Source organism: Oncorhynchus clarkii, chromosome 31 (assembly GCF_045791955.1).
Source record: "Oncorhynchus clarkii lewisi isolate Uvic-CL-2024 chromosome 31, UVic_Ocla_1.0, whole genome shotgun sequence".
Lineage (NCBI taxonomy): Eukaryota > Metazoa > Chordata > Actinopteri > Salmoniformes > Salmonidae > Oncorhynchus > Oncorhynchus clarkii.
The window spans coordinates 32,100,566-32,117,046 of record NC_092177.1 but is presented as its reverse complement, the minus strand read 5'-3'; positions in this window follow the sequence as shown (position 1 = coordinate 32,117,046).

The following is a 16,481-nucleotide window of genomic DNA, read 5'->3' as shown; positions in this document are numbered from 1 at the left end:
AAAGGACAGGAACCACTCAGGATAGGACTCTCCTTCTTCCTCTGTATTGATTCTCCTCCACCCTGCTTTGATTCAACTGCTTTGATTCAACTCCTGTTACAACTCGTTCAACTCTTTTCTAGTTCAGCCTGAGTTTAATTAATTCACAACTCATTGGTTGTTGCAACCAGACGGTGTCGGGCCTCGCATGCCGAATAAGGGTATTTGTTTTTTTATTTTCTATCTGTATTTCATTTGATAAGGAGAGGAGACAATATTTTCTGCACTGTTCCTGAATCATTTGCTGAGCCCAAAGATACGCACACACACACACGCACACACACACACACACACACACACACACACACACACACACACACACACACACACACACACACACACACACACACACACACACACGACGAGTCTGACACTGGCACGAAGACGACAACAAAGCCGCTAGTCTCTCCGTGTGTCCTCATCCAGCACAGACAGACACACGTACATAACGCTTGCCTTCAGACAGAGACGGAGAGACGCATTTCTTTAGACAGGAACGCCAGCAGGCTTGTTAGTTTGCTGTGAAAGGGGAAGCCTTGACTGTCTCCCGTCACGCTACAAGGTGTTGAGTGAGTACTACTGTACAGTATTTGGGACTGTTTCTGGCCCCAGGTGGTCAGTCACTTGGACTTTCAAAGCAATTAATTTCCTTTTAAGCTGTCCGGTTTATGTTATGTTCAAAATGGTTGTTCTTATGTTTGGAAGGAGGGAGGGACCAATGGAAAGCTAGCTGTAAAGTAAACCCAAAATGACCATACAATTGTTGTCCCTCAGGTTTGCATCTCTTAAAGGTACAGTACGCTGGTTTTGTCAAAGCAGTGTTCAATCGCACAACGGTTGCCAGGGAACCAGCAGCAATATGTACAGTATTTTATACACAGATACCCCATAAACAAACCGGTCAAACTGAACAGCGTTTGGCTCTGCACTAGCAATCTTCCAGAGCGGTGTAAACATTGCTTTGTATTTTTCAGAAATCTTTTACCCAAGTCTGTGAAACTCTTTGTTGTCACGGTCATACAGTATGCCCACTCTGTCACTGCTAGCCAATGGAAGGCGTACTTTACACATTTCAAGTTAAGCGCAGGTTTCGTTCTCATTTCATGTATTTATTTTCATCAGTGAAAAGAAGGGGACATGTATTTTCATTCCCACTGGCCAGTGATGTGACCTGTTTCGCTTAATTACAGGAAGTGACGATGCTGATGTCATGTCAAAGAGATCAATAAAAGGAAATAACGGGATGAGATTCTGGGATGTGGTTCTGTGTGGCTCAGTTGGTAGAGCATGGCAAGCATGGCGCTCGGGGTCGGGATTCGGCTCCTACGATCATATGAACACACGTAAGACATGGACAATGTGTCGACTAGCAGGAAATGAGCTTCAAAACGGCCAACGTCTCCCGTTGCTCCGTGGCATTTGTGGGATTTTTGTTCTCACTCTGCCAACAAGAGAGGTGTGAACAGTTTGGTGTCGCATGGGTTGCGAGATGGGGGTTTGTTGCTACGCCGATAAATGGCATTATCCATCCAGACCTTTGCCTCCTAGGACATTTGTGTGACCGGACCTTCTCAAATAGACTTGCCTAGTTAAATAAAGGTTAAATAAAGGTTAAATAAAGGTTAAATAAAAAAATAAATAGTATTTGAGTACCCCTGGCCTATTTAAAGACAATAATAATTCTGTTTCACATAACGTCACATACTGCTGTTTACCCTTTTCTCACCAGGGTTTTTACATAACACTAAGACCAAAGATATGGCTAGTTTGTTAACATGCATTGGACTTACAACCTCATTGAAGCTGACAGACCATATGACAAACAATATCCTTGAGGTATTTCTTTCTCCGAAATGAACCTCAGTGGCTTTATTTTCCGATTGATGACTCACAGAATTAAGCAAATTGTCAGAGCAGTTGGCATCTTCGATGTCGTCAGACGGAAGGTAGTACGTTTCTGGAATGCATAGCTGTGGGTGGCTTGTCTCTTCTCTGAATTGTCCGGGGCTTGGGATAAAGACTTCATTAGAAAGTATTCTCTGGGGTCACGACCCTTCATGTTTGGTTAAGATGGCAGGGATGAGACTCTCTGCCTAACTCATGCTTACACACGTTATGCCCACAGGTTGCAAGAGCCAATGTAGACTTGAACTGGGCACGAGGCCATGGAATCACACAATTACGAAATATGTAGTTTATTACACGGCTATTACACGTTATTACACGGTTATTACAGTTTTAATAAAAAGGAAGCAGGAGCCCAAAATTACTATGCACAAGTAGACATATTGCATTTAAGTCGCGTGGGTCAAATACACAAAATAAAATAGGTATAACACAGCACACTTCTAGAGTTCCAGTGAATACACAGCACTCAGGTTAGGTTCAGTGAATACACAGCACAATTCTAGAGTTCCAGTGAATACACAGCACACTTCTAGAGTTCCAGTGAATACACAGCACACTTCTAGAGTTCCAGTGAATACACAGCACACTTCTAGAGTTCCAGTGAATACACAGCACACTTCTAGAGTTCCAGTGAATACACAGCACACTTCTAGAGTTCCAGTGAATACACAGCACACTTCTAGAGTTCCAGTGAATACACAGCACTCAGGTTAGGTTCAGTGAATACACAGCACTCAGGTTAGGTTCAGTGAATACACAGCACACTTCTAGAGTTCCAGTGAATACACAGCACTCAGGTTAGGTTCAGTGAATACACAGCACTCAGGTTAGGCTCAGTGAATACACAGCACTCAGGTTAGGTTCAGTGAATACACAGCACACTTCTAGAGTTCCAGTGAATACACAGCACTCAGGTTAGGTTCAGTGAATACACAGCACTCAGGTTAGGTTCAGTGAATACACAGCACACTTCTAGAGTTCCAGTGAATACACAGCACACTTCTAGAGTTCCAGTGAATACAAAGCACACTTATAGAGTTCCAGTGAATACACAGCACACTTCTAGAGTTCCAGTGAATACACAGCACTCAGGTTAGGTTCAGTGAATACACAGCACTCAGGTTAGGTTCAGTGAATACACAGCACTCAGGTTAGGTTCAGTGAATACACAGCACTCAGGTTAGGTTCAGTGAATACACAGCACTCAGGTTAGGTTCAGTGAATACACAGCACTCAGGTTAGGTTCAGTGGATACACAGCACTCAGGTTAGGTTCAGTGAATACCCAGCACTCAGTTTAGGTTCAGTGGATACACAGCAAACTAACACAACAAACGTGAGGAAGCGTCACAAAAGTTGTAAAGTTAATCACAATAAGTACAACTATTAAATACTAAAGCTCTAGGCAAATATAAAACGTAGCCTTCCGCTTTAAGAGTACACAGCACGAAATGCATTCCAAACACAATGTGTTGGCCACCATGTTGCCACACCACACAACAAACAATACTCTTTACCTTAAAATCGCTTAACAATGAGGAACAACTCAAAATCCCCCTTCCGGGAGCACAGCACTTGGAAGCAGCAGCTGGTGTAATGTTAGATTTGGTCTTTAAAGGATCTGTCAAAGTTTCTCTGTTCTGGAGAGGAAGTCACTAATTCAGTGCTTAACTATTTATTTTCATTTTTAAAAAGTCACCCCTTTTTCTCTCCCCAATTGGTAGTAGTTACGGTCTTGTCTCATCACTGCAACTCCCCTATGGACTCAGGAGAGGCAAAGGTCGAGAGCCATGCGTCCCCCGAAACACAACCCAACCAACGCATCCAAACCAAAAGACAGCCGCACCAATGGGTTGGAGGAAACACCATACACCTGGCGACCGTGTCAGCGTGCACGGCGCCCGGCCCGCCACAGGAGTCGCTAGTGCACGATGAGACAAGGATATCCCTGCCGGCCAAACCCTCTCTAACCCAGACGACGCTGGGCCAATTGACCACCACCCCATTGGTCTCCCGGTTGCGGCCGGCTGCGACAGAGCCTGGACTCGAACCCAGAGTCTCTAACGTCACAGCTAGCACTGCGATGCAGTGCCATAGACCACTGCGCCACTCGGGAGGCCAGTGCTTAACTATTTCAATCACTCAATCAAATGTATTTATAAAGCCCTTTTTTCATCAGCCGATGTCACAAAGTGCTTATACAGAAACCCAGCCTAAAACCCCAAACAGCAAGCAATGCAGATGTAGATGACATTTGTATGTAGGCCTCGATACGCCTCTGTCTCTTCCTATGTCTCTGTATGAAGTTGGCCTGTTACCATAAATACCACACACATTAGTACGACTCATAAATGAAACCGAGTGACGTCTACATGCCTTCCCATAAACTGAGTGGCTGGGGGGATCAATGGGTTATCTAATGGGTTATCTAATGGGTTATCTAATGGGTTATCCAAAACACATACTCCAAATATTTGAATCAGTAATTGCAGTTTGTGCATTAGCTGACAGTAAGCTTACAGCCTTCCATTTGAAATCTGAACCTATTCAAAATTACATATAAAATAGATCTGCAGGGTACCCTGCAGGGTAGGGTAGGACAGGGACAGGGTACCCACACACTCACACACATGCACGCACACACACACACACACACACACACACACACACACACACACACACACACACACACACACACACACACACACACACACACACACACACACACACACACACACACACACACACACACACACACACTTTACGGTCTGGAGCCTAGAGATGAGCAGTAAGCGTGACGGCGGAGATGAGAAGAGTCATAAAGACTAGAGGCCCTTAGCACACTGCATCTCCAACCAACCAATGAGCATCACAGGCCATTTCACACTGCTCAGAGATCAATACTCCACAGCTGTAGGTTCACAAACACACAAACACTCACTCAGGCACACACACACACACACACACACACACACACACACACAAACACTCACTCAGGCACACACACTCTTATTGCATTGTATTTGGTTCTATCCATTTTATTTAGGGCACAGAGTTCTCTTACCTTGACACCAAAATGTCCCGTCTTGAACCCTGTAGAACACGTGTCAAACTCATTCCACGGAGGGCCGAGTGCCTGCAGCTTTTCGTTGCTCCCTTCTACTTGACTGATGAATTAAGGTCACTAATTAGTAAAGAACTCCCCTCACCTGGTGGTCTGTCTCAATTGAAAGGAACAACCAAAAAAAGGCAGACACTAGGCCCTCCATGGAATGAGTTTTGACACCCCTGCTGTAAAGAGTAACTCACAGCCACAACGATGGGCCCCAACGACCCTCGTTGAACTCCTCCTCCTCTACTAGACATGGTTGGGTAATTTATATCCGCCATTCCGGCTCTCGAGACGATATTTATGAAGTGCATTACTGCATTACTGCATGTGTAACTGCTGAGCGGCTGGGGCCATAAGGCATCGATCTACCTCTGCCTTCCTGCCATCTCCCATCACGGTGAAACCTGGGGAGAGAGGGAGAGAGGGATCGCTCCATGGCCTCAAACACAAATACATTTTTATTGCTGGTAAGGCGTGTTCTGTGCAATCCTATAGCACCGACCAAATATACATAGGGTGCACTTTGACTTTTTAACAGATTGAACATCTACTACTGCCAACTAGTGGTCACATCAGCCATTGACATCGTCCCGGAGGTGAGACTGGGGGACTGAGAGGATACACAACACACCACGAGAGAAGGAGGGAGAGAGAGGGTAAGTGCCATGAAGAGAAGGGCAAAGACAGGCTGGAGGAGTGTTGGGAGAGAAAAGGGTGAGTGAGCGAGATAGAGATGATAGAACGAGAGAGAGGCAACAGAGAAAGAGAAAAGGAGAGGAGCGAGGGAAGAGGAGGAGGGTTGTGTGTGAAAGAGAGGAAAAAAGCAGTATAATTAGCAGTGATGGCTTTTATCAGGTAACTCTGGTTTGAACAGCCAGGGATTTGCATTGTTTGCTGGTGGGCAACAGGCAGGCCGCATAACAGCATGGCTCAGCATTATAGGCATTATAACTGGGGAATAAACACTGGTCTCTGGTCTGCATGTGAGTGACAGGTTGGCTGGTTGGGCTGTGGGGTGGCAGGGGAGGCCAAGGGGGTGGGAGAGAGTACTTTGTACTTCCTCATTTTGCCATCGTTTGGTCGAGTTTGCTTTTATTTGCCATGCGTCCTTGTTGAATGTACGCAATATCACACCTGATTTATGCCTTTCATCTCAATGTATTCTGTTGATGTGTCTGTCGGTGTTTGCATTTACAGGTCAGCTGTTTAGCCGATTTCTTTCATTACGATGTCGGCCTTGATGTTTGTAAGTTGTGTTGCGTCTTTTGAGTGTGATTAGAGCGGACCCTAGCTGGATCCCAGCAGCACTAGGCTGTAGATATTATTCATGTGCTAACATTACTAGGCAGCACTAGGCTGCAGATAGTTACAACGCTCCAAAGATGGAGGGATATTTTTGGAGAGAAGCAGCCTGGAAGCGTATCGCTGGGCAACTCGATTTTTCCCCCCGGTTATTGCCTTATTTAAGAAGGAGTCCAAATTTAGCCGATACTGGGCTTGGATGTAAGGAGGGACAGGAAACGTGTGTGTGTGTGTGTGTGTGTGTGTGTGTGTGTGTGTGTGTGTGTGTGTGTGTGATTGTAGGTGTAACGGAAATAGAAGATAATACCCATTACAAGATTATAGGAAGAGTATGAATATTTCAGCTGCAGGGGAATTCTATTCCCTTTGTCTTCTCCCAACCGTCTTCCGCTAACCTCACCCCATCTTCTGCTATTTAACCTCACCCCATCTTCTGCTTTTTAATCTCTTCCCTTCTTCTTTCTATTCTTTGTTTTGTGCCACTCTTCTGTCTCTTTGCTGTCCACTCACTGTGTATAATAAAGTAATGAGTCTTGAGGTTCCCAGTGTACTTCTAGAGAATAAACATGGAGACTACACTGAGTGTACAAAACATTAGGAACACCTTCCTAATATTACATGTTGACTCCGATGCTTCCCACAGTTGTGTCATGTTGGCTTTATGTCCTTAGGGTGGTGGACAAGTCTTGATACACATTGAAACCTGTTGAGCGTGAAAAACTGCAGTCCTTGACACAAACCGGTGCGCCTGGCACCTACTACCATACCCCGTTCAAAGGCACTTCAATATTTTGTGTTCATGTTTTGTGCACTCTGTGTATTTTCCTGTGTAGGACAGGGATTTCTATTTCCATTTTTCATTTCGTCGTCAGATGAAGAGGAACCGGACCAAAGCTCAGCGTGGTAAGTGTTCATGACTTATTATTTAAACTGAACACTAGACAAAAATAACAAAGTGAATAACCGAAACCGAAACAGTTCTGTCAGGTGCAAAACACTAAACAGAAAACAACTACCCACAAAAACCATGTGGGAAAAAGCTACCTAAGTATGGTTCCCAATCAGAGACAACGATAGACAACTGTCCCTGATTGAGAACCACAAAACAAAGAAATACAAAAACATAGAAAAAGGAACATAGAATGCCCACCCGAATCATAAAAAGCTCTCTAAGGTCAGGGTGTGACAGAGTGCTGATGTGTATATTTGTGTGGACAGTCCTGTCAGTGAGGCTCCTTGCTCTAAATGCCTTTGCCCTTTTCCCTCTCTATCCATCTCTGCCCACCCTCGCACCCTTTCCCTCGGGGTCCTTCTGCTGCGTCTGAGCTGTCTATTTTTCAATAGTGGAGTGTGGGCCCGGCTGTGTGTGCAGAGGGAGAGGTAGAGTGTGTGTTTTCTCGGTTTCGCCGCATGAAAATATAAGCATTGGGATGTCACCTCGCGTAGTATCCTGATACCAGCTGCCCCACACGGACCCACACTGAACCACACGGACGCGCACGGACCCACACTGAATATACATTGTACACTTAGAAAAAGAAAAGTTCTAACCATAAATGGTTCTTTGGTTTTTCTCCCATTGGGGAACCCTTTTTGGTGCCAGGTAGAACCCTTTGGAGAGGGCTCTATCTAGAACCATCCATGTAAGTTTCTTCATAGAACCCTCATTATATGGTTCACCTAGAAACCTCCATAAAAGTGATGTGTAAAGTTAGGTGTAATTCAAATCCAGACAGAGTCAGGATTTCCAACCAGGGTAGGGAAGTGGTCATTGGTTGGACTCAGTATTCAAATTGGAACAACTGTCTCAGTACTGGGTGTAATAAGTAACAGGTGCATTTCCTAACAGATTAGTTTAGTTAAAAACACATTGTTATGTATATTTGTGTAGCATGAAATCTATCAACCAATCAATGTACATGTAAAAAAAAAAAAAAAACATTAAAACAACAATTCTGAAAATAATTCTGCAATAGAGCATGCTGGGAAATATTACATAAGGTTCTATGTAGAACCCCTCTTGCTTTTCAAAGAATAATCCAAGAACTTGTCACGGCTGATGAAAGGAGCGGACCAAGGTGCAGCGTGGTCAGCGTACATGTTCTTTAATGAAGAAAAAGACGCCGAACAAAACAATCCACACTACAAAACAAAACCGCTGACGCTTAAGGCTAAGTGCCATAAAGAAAGTCAACTTCCTACAAAACACAGGTGGGAAAAAGGCTACCTAAGTATGGTTCCCAATCAGAGACAACGATAGACAGCTGTCCCTGATTGAGAACCATACCCGGCAAAAACATAGAGAGAGAAAATCGTAGAAACACAAAACATAGAAATGCCCACCCCAACTCACGCCCTGACCAAACCAAAATAGAGACGTAAAAAGGATCTCCAAAGTCAGGGCGTGACACAACTCTTTCTTCCAAAAGCGGTTCTACCAATCACTGTCCTGCTTTATTAGGCTTTCGAAAAGCTCCTTCGTCTTGAATCTGGGCTCAAAATGCAGTACTTGACTGAGGGACCTTACAGATATTGTCCATACGGGGGACAGAGGAAGGGTCAGTCATTCAGAAATCACGTCAGCCCCTATTACTTCACACAGAGTGAGTCCATGTAACTTATTATGTGATTTGTTAGGCAGCATTTTACTCCTGAACTCATTTAGGCCTAAACAAAAAGGGTGAATACTTTTGAAACAACTACTGTATATTTTAGTTAGAACATTTTTATTAATTTGCTCAAATTTGTAGAACTTCTTTCCCACTTTGACATTATAGAGTATTTTGTGTAGATCTCAATGACTAAAAATCCCAACTAAATCCATTTCAATCCCACTTTGTCACAACAAAAAATGAGAAAAAAATCCCGGGGGGGGGGTTGAATACTGATGATATTGGAAACCCACTATACTTCCTCTATGGAAGGTCTCAGTCCTGCTCCTCTAACCTGACTAACCCATCTTCCTGTGTACTTTTCCATCTCACTACACTCTTGTTCCTGGTCTCTGTTTGTGTCTGTCTCTTTCGCCTGCTCGGAGCGCTGAGTTGTACTTTAGCTAATGTGTATAGGGTAAATACAGGCTGACCCTCGTCTTAGAAAGACAGAGCAATCTGATGTTGGCACGCAAACACACACACACACACACACACACACACATTCTGTTCCTCTCATTGCCAATGACTGTCACGAGGCATTTAATGGTCAGTGATACGAAAGGTTCTTTCTAAGGTTGATCATTAAGCAGAACATGAGATTCAGGTCTAAAACCGTAACGTTGGGCTCTAATTTAAACCTTCTGGGAGATTTTGAAGAACATAATCTCAACGTATAGAACTGAAGAAATTTGACTCTTCCAGTACATTCTGCCTGGTGCCTGTGCTCAGTACGGAGATGAAACAGACATGGGATACTTGTGTGGCGATAGCTCTCACAGGGCTGTCTTAAATGATGGGGTGAAAATGAGAAGGAAAAGAAGGTGAAAGATGGAGAGTTGCAGAATAGTGAGAGGTAGAGAAGGAGAGAGTTACAGAATGAGAGGCGGAGAAATGGAGAGTGGCTGTGTGAGAGAGCAAGCATGAGGGAGAGAAAGAGAGATGACAGTGTTTATCCTCAGTTAGAGTGCCCGTGGGAGAGAGAGAGTTCTCAGTGTTACTCTGTAGTCTGCCTGAATACAAGGAAACTCTCCACAAATAGACGCTCTGTCACATTGAAGAAAATCATTGAGACGTTTTTATTATTTTTTCTTTTTTTTTCTCTTGTACTGGAAGTGTAGTCTTTTCGGATCCATTTTAACATTTGATGGTGGGGTGGGTGGTCTCTCTCGCTCTCTCCCTCTCTCTCTCTCTTTCTCTCTCTCTGTCTCTCTCTCTCTCGCTCTTTCTCACTCTCTATCTACCCCCCTCTTTCTCTCTCTCTCTCTGCTTCTTTCTTTCTCACTCTCTCTGTCTACCCCCCCTCTTTCTCTCGCTGTCTCAGTCTCTCTCTGTCTACCCCTCTCTCTCTCTCATTTTCTCTACAGCACTTTATCCCTTACCCCTTTAGGACTCCAACCGTGAAGGCCAGAGTTGACACAACGCCCAACAATGAAACTTATTGAGCGCAAAGAATTGAGCACTTTCTCTGTCTTTAAGCTTAGGAGCATGCCCTACAAACTGTGAAGAGGACTAACGCTTTGCCTTCTCCATTTCCACCCACAGTGTAAATAACTCTGTGTGTCTGATCACTACCTGGCAAAGGCGTCGTTCATCCTTCATGTTACTTATGTGACGTGAAATGTGTTTACTCTGAAATGTATGGTAGATAAAAACAGACGGCAGCCCGAGGCGGGCTGGACAGAGGCTGACAGAGTGTACTTGGTAAATGACACACAAGAGCCCACAGAGAGTTGGAAAGATGGAGAGAATGAGGAGGAGGAGGAGGAGGAGACAGGGATTATAGAGGAGGGGTGCGCCCCAAATGGCACCGTATTCCCTACGTAGTGCGCTACTATTATAGGAAACAGGGTGCCATTTGGGAAGAAAAGATGGACTGTTGTCTGGTATTACATCTAACCTCACCGGAAGTGATGAGGGAAGTCAGTACACATGTCAGGACTTGGCTGTACTGTAATTCAAAACAGGGTGTGTTGTCTTGAAGTGCACACTGACGGGCTGTATTCCAGCAGCGTCTCAACCCCTCGTTGTGGAGCCCCTCACTGACTGGGGAACAGTTGTTCACAAGGAAGCCCTGCTCCGTACCCATCGTCTATCATCAAATCCACCCGACCAACAGAACCTTATGACCATGACCAATTCAAACATCACATGGGTCCAGAACACCCACTCCAGCACAGGTCAGAGATAAACCTCAGTATTATCCTTGACTGTTATAATAATCAAGGATATATAATCATTGATGTTTATAAGCAAATACATACATGTACAGTGCCTTGCGAAAGTATTCGGCCCCCTTGAACTTTGCGACCTTTTGCCACATTTCAGGCTTCAAACATAAAGATATAAAACTGTATTTTTTTGTGAAGAATCAACAACGTGGAACACAATCATGAAGTGGAATGACATTTATTGGATATTTCAAACTTTTTTAACAAATTAAAAACTGAAAAATTGGGCGTGCAAAATTATTCAGCCCCTTTACTTTCAGTGCAGCAAACTCTCTCCAGAAGTTCAGTGAGGATCTCTGAATGATCCAATGTTGACCTAAATGACTAATGATGATAAATACAATCCACCTGTGTGTAATCAAGTCTCCGTATAAATGCACCTGCACTGTGATAGTCTCAGAGGTCCATTAAAAGCGCAGAGAGCATCATGAAGAACAAGGAACACACCAGGCAGGTCCGAGATACTGGTGTGAAGAGGTTTAAAGCCGGATTTGGATACAAAAAGATTTCCCAAGCTTTAAACATCCCAAGGAGCACTGTGCAAGCGATAATATTGAAATGCAAATCTACCAAGACCTGGCCGTCCCTCTAAACTTTCAGCTCATACAAGGAGAAGACTGATCAGAGATGCAGCCAAGAGGCCCATGATCACTCTGGATGAACTGCAGAGATCTACAGCTGAGGTGGGAGACTCTGTCCATAGGACAACAATCAGTCGTATATTGCACAAATCTGGCCTTTATGGAAGAGTGGCAAGAAGAAAGCCATTTCTTAAAGATATCCATAAAAAGTGTTGTTTAAAGTTTGCCACAAGCCACCTGGGAGACACACCAAACATGTGGAAGAAGGTGCTCTGGTCAGATGAAACCAAAATTGAACTTTTTGGCAACAATGCAAAACGTTATGTTTGGCGTAAAAGCAACACAGCTCATCACTCTGAACACACCATCCCCACTGTCAAACATGGTGGTGGCAGCATCATGGTTTGGGCCTGCTTTTCTTCAGCAGGGACAGGGAAGATGGTTAAAATTGATGGGAAGATGGATGGAGCCAAATACAGGACCATTCTGGAAGAAAACCTGATGGAGTCTGCAAAAGACCTGAGACTGGGACGGAGATTTGTCTTCCAACAACACAATGATCCAAAACATAAAGCAAAATCTACAATGGAATGGTTCAAAAATAAACATATCCAGGTGTTAGAATGGCCAAGTCAAAGTCCAGACCTGAATCCAATCGAGAATCTGTGGAAAGAACTGAAAACTGCTGTTCATAAATGCTCTCCATTCAACCTCACTGAGCTCGAGCTGTTTTGCAAGGAGGAATGGGAAAAAATGTCAGTCTTTCGATGTGCAAAACTGATAGAGACATACCCCAAGCGACTTACAGCTGTAATCGCAGCAAAAGGTGGCGCTACAAAGTATTAACTTAAGGGGGCTGAATAATTTTGCACGCCCAATTTTTCAGTTTTTGATTTGTTAAAAACGTTTGAAATATCCAATAAATGTCGTTCCACTTCATGATTGTGTCCCACTTGTTGTTGATTCTTCACAAAAAAATACAGTTTAATATCTTTATGTTTGAAGCCTGAAATGTGGCAAAAGGTTGCAAAGTTCAAGGGGGCCGAATACTTTCGCAAGGCACTGTATATATAAATATCTTATAAGCCTAACATATTATTGTGAGTAGACATGCTGTGTGTGTTTGTGTGTGTGCACGGTGGTTGTGTGTGTGTGTGTGTGTGTGTGTGTGTGTGTGTGTGTGTGTGTGTGTGTGTGTGTGTGTGTGTGTGTGTGTGTGTGTGTGTGTACTGAGTTTATTTACAAGCTCAGGGTAATAGCAGGAATTTATGCAAAGGTAAGCTGATTAGAGAGGAAAGGACAGCATGGTGGGGGAGATATACTCACACAAACCTCCTCCTTTACACAAACTTCCTCTGCTCTCCCAGCTGCTGGGTCATTCCACCAATCAGGTGTAACTTGGTGAACATAGATAATTGACAAAAAGAGTAGAAGCAGCTAACCTGATTTGACTGACTATTAGATGTACAATGTCTCTTTTGAAAAATATATCTCAAAAGGGATAGTTTCACCATATTAAAAGGAGAGTTCAGTTCACATAACAGGGTTGGCCTTAATGAGGGACAGGTCTCTTTTTTAAATGAATCACTAATAACATGACATAAATCATAATCTTCAGAAATTACTTTGTCAAAGTAACAAAATAAATAGTGATTTAGAATTATAGTGAAAACTTGGAGAAATGTTAGGGTTGAGTGGGTTAAAATCTAAATATAAACCCAATATGCAACAATTTCTAATATTTCACTAAGATACAGTTCATATAAGGAAATCAGTCAATTTAAATACATTCATTAGGCCTTAATCTATGGATTTCACATGACTGGGATATGCATCTGTTGGTCACAGATACCTTTTAAAAAAAAGGCTAGGGGCGTGGATCAGAAAACTAGTCATATCTGGTGTGACCACCATTTGCCTCATGCAGCGCGACACATCCCCTTCTCATAGAGTTGATCAGGCTGTTGATTGTGACCTGTGGAAAGTTATCCTACTCCTCTTCAATGTCTGTGCAAAGTTGCTGGATATTGTCGGGAACTGGAACACACTGTCATACACGTATATCCAGAGCATCACAAACATGCTCAATAGGTGACATGTTGCAGTTGGATACAGGTGTCACGATCGTTATAATGAATGTCGGACCAAGGCGCAGCATACGTAGAGTTCCACATGTTTATTCAGATGAAACTCACAAAAAACAATAAACAGCAAACAAAACGTGCAGCAAATGGCAAGCTCACAGGCAACTAACCAAAAACAAGATCCCACAAAACACAGTGGCGGAAATGGCTGCCTAAATATGATCCCCAATCAGAGACAATGATAAACAGATGCCTCTGATCGTGAACCATACCAGGCCAACATAAACATACAATAACCTAGATAACCCACCCTAGTCACACCCTGACCTAACCAACATAGAATAAAAGGCTCTCTATGGTCAGGGCGTGACAACAGGCCATGGAAGAGCTGGGAAATGTTCAGTTTCCAGGAATTATGTACAGATCCTTGGGGACATGGGGCCGTGCATTATCATGCTAAAACATAAGGTTATGGCGGCAGATGAATGGCACGATAATGGGCCTCAGGATCTCATCACGGTATCTCTGTGCATTAAAATTGCCATCGATAAAATGCAATTGTGTTCGTTGTCCGTAGCTTATGCCTGCCCATACCATAACCCCACTGCCACCATGGGACACTCAGAAAAATGCTCCCCCACACGACGCCATACGTCTACCATCTGCCCGGTACAGATGAATCCAGGATCCATCCGTGAAGAGCACACTTCTCCAGCGTGCCAGTGGCCAACGAAGGTAAGCATTTCCCCACTGATGTGCGTTATGACGCCAAACTGCAGTCTAGTCCAGACCCTGGTGAGGACGACGAGCATGGAGATGAGCTTCCCAGAGATGGTTTCTGACAGTTTGTGCAGAAATTCTTTGGTTGTGCTAACCCACAGTTTCATCAGCTGTCTGGGTGGCTGGTCTCAGACGATCCCGCAGGTGAAGAAGCCGGATGTGAAGATCCTGGGCAGGAATGGTTACACGTGGTCTGTGGTTGTGAGGCCGGTTGGAGGTACTACCATATTCTCTGAAATGACACTGGAGGTGGCTTATGATAGAGAAATTAGCCTTACATTATCTGGCAACAGCTCTGGTGGACATTCCTGCACTCAGCATGCCAATTGCATACTCCCTCAAAACCTGAGACATCTGTGGCATTGTGTTGTGTGACAAAACGGCACATTTTAGAGTGGCCTTTTATTGTCCCCAGCACAAGGTGCACCTGTGTAATGATCATGCTGTTTAATCAGCTTCTTGATATGCCCCACCTGTCAGGTGGATTAATTATCTTGGCAAAGGAGAAATGCTCACTAACAGGGATGTAAACAAATTTGTCAAAATGCTGGATTTTGGCACGTTAGCAAGTCTTTATTTATATAAAACAATCGGATTTATTGAATTCTCCATGTGATCTATATTAAATGTCACTTCATTTAATAAAACAGGCTTTTAAAATTAAATTTTTCTACTTAAAATATCAAAGGGAAGCAAAAGGAACTCATTTTGTGGAACAACCCTGCTGCTAGCTGCCTCCAACAGTGCAGGTCAGTACAGGCACACATACCCCACTACTCCACCATCTACAAAACTAAACAATTCAAAATGTCTGGCTAAAAGTCTGGCTAAATACATCCGAGTGAAAGGATTACGTATTGAAGACGCCACATGGCCAAAAGTATGTGAACACTGGCTCGTCAAAAATCTCATTCCAAAATCATGGGCATTAATATGGAGTTGAACCTTCCCCTTTGCTGCTATAACAGCCTCCATCCACTCTTCTGGGAGGCTTTCCACTAATGTTGGAAGTGTTGCAGGGATTCGCTTCCATTCAGCCACACGAGAATTAGTGAGGTTGGGCACTGATGTTGGGCTATTAGACCTGGCTCACAGTCGGCATTGCAATTCATCTCAAAGGTGTTTGATGGGGTTGAGGTCAGGGCTCTGTGCAGTCCAGTCAAGTTCTTCCACACCGATTTCAACAAACCATTTCTGTATGGACCTAGATTTGTGTACGGGGGCATTGTCATGGTGAAACAGGAAATCCACCAAACTTTACAGTTGGCACTATGCATTCGGGCAGGTAACGTTTTCCTGGCATCTGCCAAACCCAGATTTGTCCGTCGGCCTGCCAGATGGTGAAGTGTGATTCATCACTCCAGAGAAGGTGTTTCCACTGCTCCAGAGTCCAATGGCGGCGAGCTTTACACCACTCCAGTCGATGCTTGGGATTGCGCCTGGTGATCTTAGTCTTGTGTGTGGCTGCTCAGCCATGGAAACCCATTTCATGAAGCTCCCGACGAACAGTTATTTTGCTGACGTTGCCTCCAGAGACAGTTTTAAATTTGGTAGCGGGTGTTGCAACCGAGGACAGATGTTTTTCACGCACCTTGCTCTTCAGAACTTGGAGGTCCCGTTCTGCAAGCTTGTGTGGCCTACCACTTCGCGGCTGAGTCGTTGTTGCTCTTAGACGTTTCCACTTCACAATAACAGCACTTACAGTTGACCAGGGCAGCTCTAGCAGGGCAGAAATTTGGCAAACTGACTTGCTGGAAAGTTGGCATGAAGGTGCCACGCTGAAAGTCACTGAGC